We start from the raw sequence: 11119 nt of genomic DNA on the forward strand, positions 1-11119 counted from the left end.
GTTAAGTAAAAAAAAAAAAAAAAAAACTCTTTTTACTATTGATATATTGCATATCAATTTTTGTATGATAAAAAAAATTCTTATAATATCAATTCATTGCAAATAGTTCTTATAATATCAATTCATTGCAAATAGATCGTGATATAAAATGATGATAATACCTTCACTTCAATTGTATAAATATTGACCATGTAAAATGACACTTTTATCTCAAACACCACCTAAACCTAATTTCCCTCTACCCAAATACAGCCTTACGCCCATATATCACTGTTCATGTTCTTCACAAACAGGCAAGTGCCCAACCCATCAACTGAAGTTATTAACAAACCTCCATTGACTTTTTTTCCAAATATTGTCAATCCCAAATATTATTTAAGGTAAATTGCACTGACATTTTCTGAGGTTTTGGTCAACGTCACTCAGTGGGCGGTCAATAATTTTTTTTTACATTAACATCCCCTGAGGTTTCAAAAGTGTGCATTGACACTCCTCCAGACCTTTGAAACCAAATTGCCTTTTAACCCTTTGACTTGTCAATAACTCCATTTAAATTACAAAATTACAAATTTAACCTCCTAATAAATTTAATGGACTAAACTAATCTCTTCATCTCTTCTATACAAATGTATATGATTACTATATAATAATACTTACATAACCATAACCACCACCACAACATAAAAATAAAAAAGAAAATTATTATAATTTTTTAAAATAGCTTACATGTCACGCCCCAAAAATTCTAACACAAAAACCCTTATTTTATACTAAAATTTGGTACATGACTCACATCAATCATTCCTAATAATTCATGATTAAAAACAGTAAGAATAAATTTTATTTAAAAATCCATCAAACCAAAGGAAATCTGTTACATCCACCAATAAATTAAAATTACACCAACTAAGTGAATCTTATTACAAAATGTTTTGTTAAGAAATAATAATAAAATCAACTTGTGAAAAATCCGAAAAATCACCATCTCCCATTTATCTTCCCTCGCAAGCTAAATCCATGTGCACCTGAAGGTGATAAATGGATGAGCTCACAAACTCAACAAGAAATTGTTAAACACTATATCGTTTAACAAGTCAATCCTTACTTATAATCCGTATATATATATATATACACACACAGACACACACACACACACATATATAAGTGACCACGTAATATCTATAGTCATCAAACTAACTAATAATTAAATTGACTTAACTCCAATTGTGCCAACTATGATGTCCTTCAATAACCTTAAATCAAATCGAGAACTTGTAACCCATCTAATTATAAATTACTAAAATTTCACTTACCTCACATGAGCCCCTGGCTCCCCTAAGTACCAGTTGGCATTCTATTGTCATTACCTCACATGAGCCCCTAGCTCCACTCAAAATAAATTGTGTGAATTGCATAGTCCCGGACTACCAAATACACATATGTAGTTGGGTTGTATGTCTATTTACCCAGATGGCCCCTGACCACGTCTACATACTACGGGCACCTTTAGCCCAATGGGTATAACAAAAGAGTAATTCACTTCCGAAGACAATCCCTGACTGTGCTCAACAAACTCATCATTGGATAAGTCTCAAACTACCGCTCCAACTAGTTTAATCACTTCAATTAAATACTAATACATTCAGTGACGAACCCAAGAAATTATGTTAGGGGGGCAACCTTTTAATAAAAACATATATATATATATATATATATATTATAGTGGGTACTATGTTTGTGGGTGTCGTGTATATATATATATATATATTATAGTGGGTACTATGTTTGTGGGTGTCGTGTATATGAGAGAGAGACATAGATCCAGAAGGAGGTAGGGGTTGGTCGGTGATGGAAAGAACTGCCGAAGGCTGAAGCTATATTGTCTATATATGTTCGTGCATGAGGCAAAGATGAGAAAATAATTCTTACTAAATAATTTTTACTCATAATATCATGAGTTTGTTAAACACTTTCATTACTAAATAATTAATAAATACATACCAACATACCAGTACTAACTCATAATCCTAATTACAATAAGTTGCAAACTTATACTTTAAATTTCAACCCCAATATCATTACATTTGTATACTGCTAACCAATTCAAAGTCTACCATCAACACAAAGTCAACCGTAATATCTAATTCTAATGACTCCAAAATTTACCATAAACTATGGACTTCAATAAAAGTTATATAAATCAGTGACTATATTAATTAATAACATGCAAAACCTCAAAACCCATTTACTGCCAACCATTACCTTCATCCTTAATCTAAATCTAATCCATTCATTACTCCAATTAATCTCGTACATATCATTACATACATTCAACCTATTAGTAAATCACTTGCATTTCATGAGCCTAACAAACCAATCAAGAAAGTCAACCACCCAATTACAGATCCTCATGAGCATCCGTAGTCATCCTCTAAACTTACCCTAGATATATAATATATATGTAACTAAAAGAATATAAATAATAATACCATAGATGAACTGAGCAACATATCTAATAATATATATAATATATATCTCCCATCCCATTCAGCTCACTAAAAATATATATAAACTGAGCAGCTTTTATGGGACTGACAATATCAATAATCACGGAACGCATTCAGGCTACGAGCTTGATGGTCCCGCGCAACAGTTCTCGCATGGCAACATCTCAGCAATTGCGGCGGAGCTACCAGCAGCCAAGTTAAAAATAAAGGTTAAGTAAAAAAAAAAAAAAAACTCTTTTTACTATTGATATATTGCATATCAATTTTTGTATGATAAAAAAAATTCTTATAATATCAATTCATTGCAAATAGTTCTTATAATATCAATTCATTGCAAATAGATCGTGATATAAAATGATGATAATACCTTCACTTCAATTGTATAAATATTGACCATGTAAAATGACACTTTTATCTCAAACACCACCTAAACCTAATTTCCCTCTACCCAAATACAGCCTTACGCCCATGTATCACTGTTCATGTTCTTCACAAACAGGCAAGTGCCCAACCCATCAACTGAAGTTATTAACAAACCTCCATTGACTTCTTTTCCAAATATTGTCAATCCCAAATATTATTTAAGGTAAATTGCACTGACATTTTCTGAGGTTTTGGTCAACGTCACTCAGTGGGCGGTCAATAATTTTTTTTACATTAACATCCCCTGAGGTTTCAAAAGTGTGCATTGACACTCCTCCAGACCTTTGAAACCAAATTGCCTTTTAACCCTTTGACTTGTCAATAACTCCATTTAAATTATAAAATTACAAATTTAACCCCCTAATAAATTTAATGGACTAAACTAATCTCTTCATCTCTTCTATACAAATGTATATGATTACTATATAATAATACTTACATAACCATAACCACCACCACAACATAAAAATAAAAAAGAAAATTATTATAATTTTTTAAAATAGCTTACATGTCACGCCCCAAAAATTCTAACACAAAAACCCTTATTTTATACTAAAATTTGGTACATGACTCACATCAATCATTCCTAATAATTCATGATTAAAAACAGTAAGAATAAATTTTATTTAAAAATCCATCAAACCAAAGGAAATCTGTTACATCCACCAATAAATTAAAATTACACCAACTAAGTGAATCTTATTACAAAATGTTTTGTTAAGAAATAATAATAAAATCAACTTGTGAAAAATCCGAAAAATCACCATCTCCCATTTATCTTCCCTCGCAAGCTAAATCCATGTGCACCTGAAGGTGATAAATGGATGAGCTCACAAACTCAACAAGAAATTGTTAAACACTATATCGTTTAACAAGTCAATCCTTACTTATAATCCGTATATATATATATACACACACACACACACACACACACACACACATATATAAGTGACCACGTAATATCTATAGTCATCAAACTAACTAATAATTAAATTGACTTAACTCCAATTGTGCCAACTATGATGTCCTTCAATAACCTTAAATCAAATCGAGAACTTGTAACCCATCTAATTATAAATTACTAAAATTTCACTTACCTCACATGAGCCCCTGGCTCCCCTAAGTACCAGTTGGCATTCTATTGTCATTACCTCACATGAGCCCCTAGCTCCACTCAAAATAAATTGTGTGAATTGCATAGTCCCGGACTACCAAATACACATATGTAGTTGGGTTGTATGTCTATTTACCCAGATGGCCCCTGACCACGTCTACATACTACGGGCACCTTTAGCCCAATGGGTATAACAAAAGAGTAATTCACTTCCGAAGACAATCCCTGACTGTGCTCAACAAACTCATCATTGGATAAGTCTCAAACTACCGCTCCAACTAGTTTAATCACTTCAATTAAATACTAATACATTCAGTGACGAACCCAAGAAATTATGTTAGGGGGGCAAGCTTTTAATAACAACATATATATATATATATATATATATATATATATATATATATATTATAGTGGGTACTATGTTTGTGGGTGTCGTGTATATGAGAAAGAGACATAGATTGCCAGATGGAGGTAGGGGTTGGTCGGTGATGGAAAGAACTGCCGAAGGCTGAAGCTATATTGTCTATATATGTTCGTGCATGAGGCAAAGATGAGAAAATAATTCTTACTAAATAATTTTTACTCATAATATCATGAGTTTGTTAAACACTTTCATTACTAAATAATTAATAAATACATACCAACATACCAGTACTAACTCATAATCCTAATTACAATAAGTTGCAAACTTATACTTTAAATTTCAACCCCAATATCATTACATTTGTATACTGCTAACCAATTCAAAGTCTACCATCAACACAAAGTCAACCGTAATATCTAATTCTAATGACTCCAAAATTTACCATAAACTATGGACTTTAATGAAAGTTATATAAATCAGTGACTATATTAATTAATAACATGCAAAACCTCAAAACCCATTTACTGCCAACCATTACCTTCATCCTTAATCTAAATCTAATACATTCATTACTCCAATTAATCTCGTACATATCATTACATACATTCAACCTATTAGTAAATCACTTGCATTTCATGAGCCTAACAAACCAATCAAGAAAGTCAACCACTCAATTACAGATCCTCATGAGCATCCGTAGTCATCCTCTAAACTTACCCTAGATATATAACATATATGTAACTAAAAGAATATAAATAATAATACCATAGATGAACTGAGCAGCATATCTAATAATATATATAATATATATCTCCCATCCCATTCAGCTCACTAAAATTATATATAAACTGAGCAGCTTTTATGGGACTGACAATATCTATAATCACGGCACGCATTCAGGCTACGAGCTTGATGGTCCCGCGCCACAGTTTTCGCATGGCAACATCTCAGCAATTGCGGCGGAGCTACCAGCAGCCAAGTTAAAAAAAAAGGTTAAGTAAAAAAAAAAAAAAAAAACTCTTTTTACTATTGATATATTGCATATCAATTTTTGTATGATAAAAAAAATTCTTATAATATCAATTCATTGCAAATAGTTCTTATAATATCAATTCATTGCAAATAGATCGTGATATAAAATGATGATAATACCTTCACTTTAATTGTATAAATATTGACCATGTAAAATGACAAATTTATCTCAAACACCACCTAAACCTAATTTCCCTCTACCCAAATACAGCCTTATGTCCATATATCACTGTTCATGTTCTTCACAAACAGGCAAGTGCCCAACCCATCAACTGAAGTTATTAACAAACCTCCATTAACTTCTTTTCCAAATATTGTCAATCCCAAATATTATCGTGGAGGTTTAGGTGGTGTCAATCCCAAATATGATCTAAATTGGAGGTTTATTAACCCATAATATTCTGTTTCTAATACTCTGTTTGAACTTGGAGGAAACTTCCAAGAAATGGAGAGAAAGTAATAAAACCCTTTCCAAACACCACCCCATTCATGAATAATTCGCCTATATATATTCTATATCTAATGATTCGATAATCTGAAATTATTGATTAGTCGTCTCTCAACCTCCACTTTCTCTCTCCCTTTCCTCCTTTTATAAACTCCCTTTACAGTCACCCTTCAGCCCAAACCCTCCTACTCTCTCTCTCTCTCTGTAAAAGTATTTCTTTCTCTCTCTAGAAATGGGTTCCTCCGGTATCAAACTTCTAGTTTGGCTGGCTTTATTCACCACCTCATGTATTGCTCAAGCACCCATACCACCTGGACGGTGTCACCCACCGCCACACCTACACCGTCACCGACGACAGCGCCACCTTCGCCGTCGCCAACGCCAACTCCAACACCGGTTCCATCACCGGCTCCATCGACTCCATCGCTCTCACACTCTCTTCTTCTCCTCAGCTCTTCACCAAATCAAACCCATCTCTGAATTCAAAAATCTCGGCCAATAAGAGACCCAATTGGCTCGTTAAATCGGCAACCGAGGATCGGAACGTGGTTATAGCACATACAAGTGGTTCAGATGACCAAGAGGAGAAAGAGAAAACTCCAATTGGAGGAGAATTAGAGGGAGAGGACATCAGCATATTATTTGATGGATCTAAAGATTTTGATGGCTTCTTAGGCAGAGCAATCAATGCTACTATTGTTCTGGGATTTTGGTACTCTTGCAATCACTAGGTTACTTACCATTGACCATGATTACTGGCAAGTGAGTGATCTTTTTCTCTTATGAAGGTATTTTTCAGTACATGTGAGGGGCAAAAATGGGAAAAAAATAGAGAGGGTAAAATTAGGTTTTCATTTTTTTTTTTTTTGTCAAAAGTTGTCAGACTTATTTACACTTTTTTGAATTTTATAAACTAATATGTATATTTTTAAAAAATAGGAACTAATTTTACACAAACCTTATACATAAAAAGAGTTTTTTTTGCACTTAACCCTTAAGAAAACAAAATTTGAACAACCAATCTATCTATATGTGCAATAAAATACCATCTATTAGATATGTCTCTAAATTCGTCATAATATTTATATACCACACCCACAACATTAAGAGTTCATAGTTCATCCAATTAAATCCTTACACCACATCATTAAATAATCATCTCCAAATCAATGATCAAACACTCAAGTACCGGTGTATTCATGTATATGTCAATCAGTACTAAAAACACTCAAGTACTAAAAACACTAAATAACAATTTGACAATTAATACGACTCTGCAAACTTCCGCAAAGAGAATCACAGATAGATATGATTGTATAGCTAGTGCCATATATACATTTGTTCATCGTAGCTTTATCTCTTGATATATATATATATATATAGAATATCTATCTGTGATTATATATATATAACACAAATTAATTACGATTATTACAAGACACCCTCGTAACCACCGCAACATAAAAATAAAAAATAAAATTAATTATTTTTTAAAATAGCCCGTTATATCATCATAACCACCACTACAACATAAAAAATAAAAAATAAAAAATATATTAATTATTATTTTTTAAAATAACCAAATATTTGTACACCACCATCACATCCAAGCACCACATTAAAAAAAAAAACAAAAAAAAAAAAACAACGATGGTCATGTCCAAGATCAGGAAGAGAGAGAAGGAGTGTTGTACTAAAATGAATAAAAATAATAATGAAAAAATGATTTAAAGATTAGGGTAGAGAAAAAAGCTTAATGATGAGACTGATATTTTGTAAATTAATTGAATTAAATAATTAGGAACAAATATGACATTTGAAATCACAGAGGATATTATTGTTAAAAAATTCGTACTTTAAAGAGTGTTAATGCAATTTACCCTAAAATTTATATGCAAGATTAAAAAAAAAAAATTACCAATACAAATCGGATTTTATTATTATAACCACAACGGATACAATGACGGCTGCGCGTGGATCGCCCCCGTTGAAAATCCTAGGCTTCTAGCTACAATGAAAAGACTGTGAATGGGCCGGTTCCGAACCGGTCCAACACAAACAAAATTACAACTTCACTTTTACATGCCCAATCTTCTGCTGGGCAAATAGCACTGTGAATGGGCAGGTTCGATTTTTTGGCCCAGAACCAGCCCAACAATTTCTTGGCCCTTTGTTACTAAATTTATAGAACCTCATTTTTTTTTTTTTTTTTTTTTTTTTTTCTTACTCTGACCAATGTGAGACAAATTTCACATTCATATTTCTTCCTTTGAACACTACCACAAGCCAACTGCCCCTTCTCTTTTAAATCCTCTCTTGCACGCCCTCTATAATTTATATAGGATCAGTCACGTTTCATATTGGCCAATACACGACATATCAGTCTATTCATAATATTTTTAAAAAATTTCAATAACTATACATACCTTAATGAATCGAATATCGTTCTTCTTTTGACACTATGTTCAAGATATAAAAAATTTAAAACTGTAAAAACTAACTATTTGTTGGAAATAGTGGCCTAATTACACACACAACACTATACTATTTGGAAAAGAATAGAAATGGAGGAAAATACTTTTTATTTCACTTGATCTATTATTTGACTAGAGTACATAAATATATAGGCCTCACATATGTATGTGTAACCATTACATTTAAATGTCCATAACTCTCATATCTCCCACTAACATAATCTTCAATATGCATAACTCCCACTAACATAGTATTTGTTAGACTTAACTCTCATGACTCTTTATTTTACATAACCTTAACTCCCACTAAGACAATTTACTACCCACTAACATGCTAAATTAACACATGCATCATGGATACAAAAATACTTGAAAATATTAAATACTAAAATCAAGTTTATTTTCAACACCCCCCTTTAAACTTGATTTTGTAACTTGAAAAACCTTCTTATTAATCTTGGGGGCTTGATCAAAAGTTCAATAGTTGATCTTCAATTCCACCTCCTTCAATAGCTTCAATCTTCTTGGCCATTTCCATTGATGTGTAGGGCTTGTGAAACTTCTTCAAATGCTTGTTTGATGTCTTCACATAATCATATATCATCCTCTTTATACAAGCACACCATCGATCTTTTTTCTTCTTAAATTTTTTATGGATCTTCAACTTCACATATACTTCTTCTTTAGAGTCAAAAAATAATTCCATATTCACCCAACCTGTATCAATTACAAAATTCTCCAAACTATTTTTTAAAAAATAATATGAGAATTTCTTATCATCCTGGGCTTCAATCTCATACTTCTTTGGAACAACTTTCTTTAAGAGAAGTTCATCATTCTCCACAAAATAAGCATTATTTGATGAATATGAAGAAATAATAATTTCATCAAATAAGTCAAACATAACTTCTTTCAAGGTGGAATTTGTAACCATACCTGAAGATGTTAATTCACCAACTTGAACTTTTGCCTCTTCTTTAGCACTTCCTTCTTCTAAATCTTCTATTTTCACTTCATCCTCCTTTACTTTTTCAATCTCTTCTTTAAGACATTTTCTTACCTCTTCCTTATTCACCATTTCAAATTCTCCTTCAACTTTTGAATCTCCAAAATCTTCAACTTCTTTTGCATGATACACCTCTTCATTCTCCACAACTTTGTCTTCAAGACTTTCATAATCATCTTTCGTAAACTCATCATTCTCAAAGCATTGTACCCAATACTCCATGGGTAGTGATTCACCTCTATGATTGGAAACGATGGTCTCGAGCATCTTCTAAATACAACTTGGAGTTTTGGACTCTCCAAAATACTCCCAAATTTCTTGATGTATTGCCTTTTGCAACACTACCAATGCCTTATCTTCTTTCTTTTCATGAAGCTTGTTGGACATGCCATTTGTTACCCAAGAATTGACTCTAGAGGGGGGGTGAATAGAGTCAATGGCCAATTTTCGCAAATTATAGAAGTACAATTCTAATCAACGATATAACCAATTATGTAATAAACAAGATATGAAGGTAATCAATTTAACATAACTGTAAAAGAGATAAGGGAAGAGAAATTGCAAACAATAACACGGCGATTTTTGCGAGGTTCGGAAACTCCTACTCCTCGGCTCAAGATTCCTCTTGAGACTTCCCAAATTCCTTAGAGCTTCTCCTTAATGGTGGAGAGCAAACCTTCAATTGAAGCAAGACCTTGCTTCTCTTTCTTGCTAGGAAAACACCCTTCTCCTAGGCTTCCTTTTGGGTCACACCAACCCTTTACAGTATCCTTGCTAAGAGACCGCCTCTCTTAGTTTTACATAGGCCACACCAGCCCTTACAATTTCTTTGCTAAGAGAAACTCTTCCTCCTAGGCTTACAGCAGATTTGTAGATAGAATTTGTAATACAAGAAATCCTCTCAAGAACTGATACAAATCAAACCTCACAATAGAGTATATATAAAATCAAGTGAAGCTCAAACTCTAAGTATGAAATGTATGAGAGATGATGAGGAAAATACAGAACAAAAGCTCTGATGAAATACTAGAACAAAAGTTCAGCAAAGGCTTACTAAATGCTCTCTGAAGTTCACTCTGATTCAACTATGGAAGCTTGTATATGAGATAAAGATCGATGTCTGAACAGAGGCTCTATGAGTGAGTATAACCAGAACAAAAGCTCTGTATAATGGTAGAGCCAAAAGCTCTCTTTGATGCACTTGAATGAATGTTCTTGAATGCTCTCTCAAGTAGTATAATAGAGCAAAAACTCTATGAAGATTAAAACAAGAGCAACAGCCCTTTTAATCTTTACTGGAATCTCTCAAGATAGAATAAGAGTAAAATGAGAGAGATGATGAGAAGATTGAGAACAAAAGCTCTCTTTGCAATGTAATATGATGTCTCTTAAAATCGTGTATTCTTTTCGGACAAGCCCTCTGTATATATAAAGAAATTCATAGCTCAATATAGCTGTTAGAAGTGGTTAGAGGAAATAAATGCAGAAATATTGCCGTTGTAATTCAAAACCCTCAAAGGAGCCGGCTCTTTGCAAAAGTGGAGGCGGCTCAATTTCAAATGAAGGGTGCTCCATTAAAAAAGTACACCACCATCATCACCACCATCACATCCAATCACCACATTAAAAAAAAAAACAAAAAAAAAAAAAACAACGATGGTCATGTCCAAGATCAGGAAGAGAGAGAAGGAGTGTTGTACTAAAATGAATAAAAATAATAATGAAAAAATGATTTAAAGATTAGGGTAGAG

Source organism: Cornus florida, unplaced genomic scaffold (assembly GCF_030987335.1).
Source record: "Cornus florida cultivar Cherokee Brave unplaced genomic scaffold, ASM3098733v1 CherokeeBrave_3.0.0_Hap2_Chr07, whole genome shotgun sequence".
Taxonomy (NCBI): domain Eukaryota; kingdom Viridiplantae; phylum Streptophyta; class Magnoliopsida; order Cornales; family Cornaceae; genus Cornus; species Cornus florida.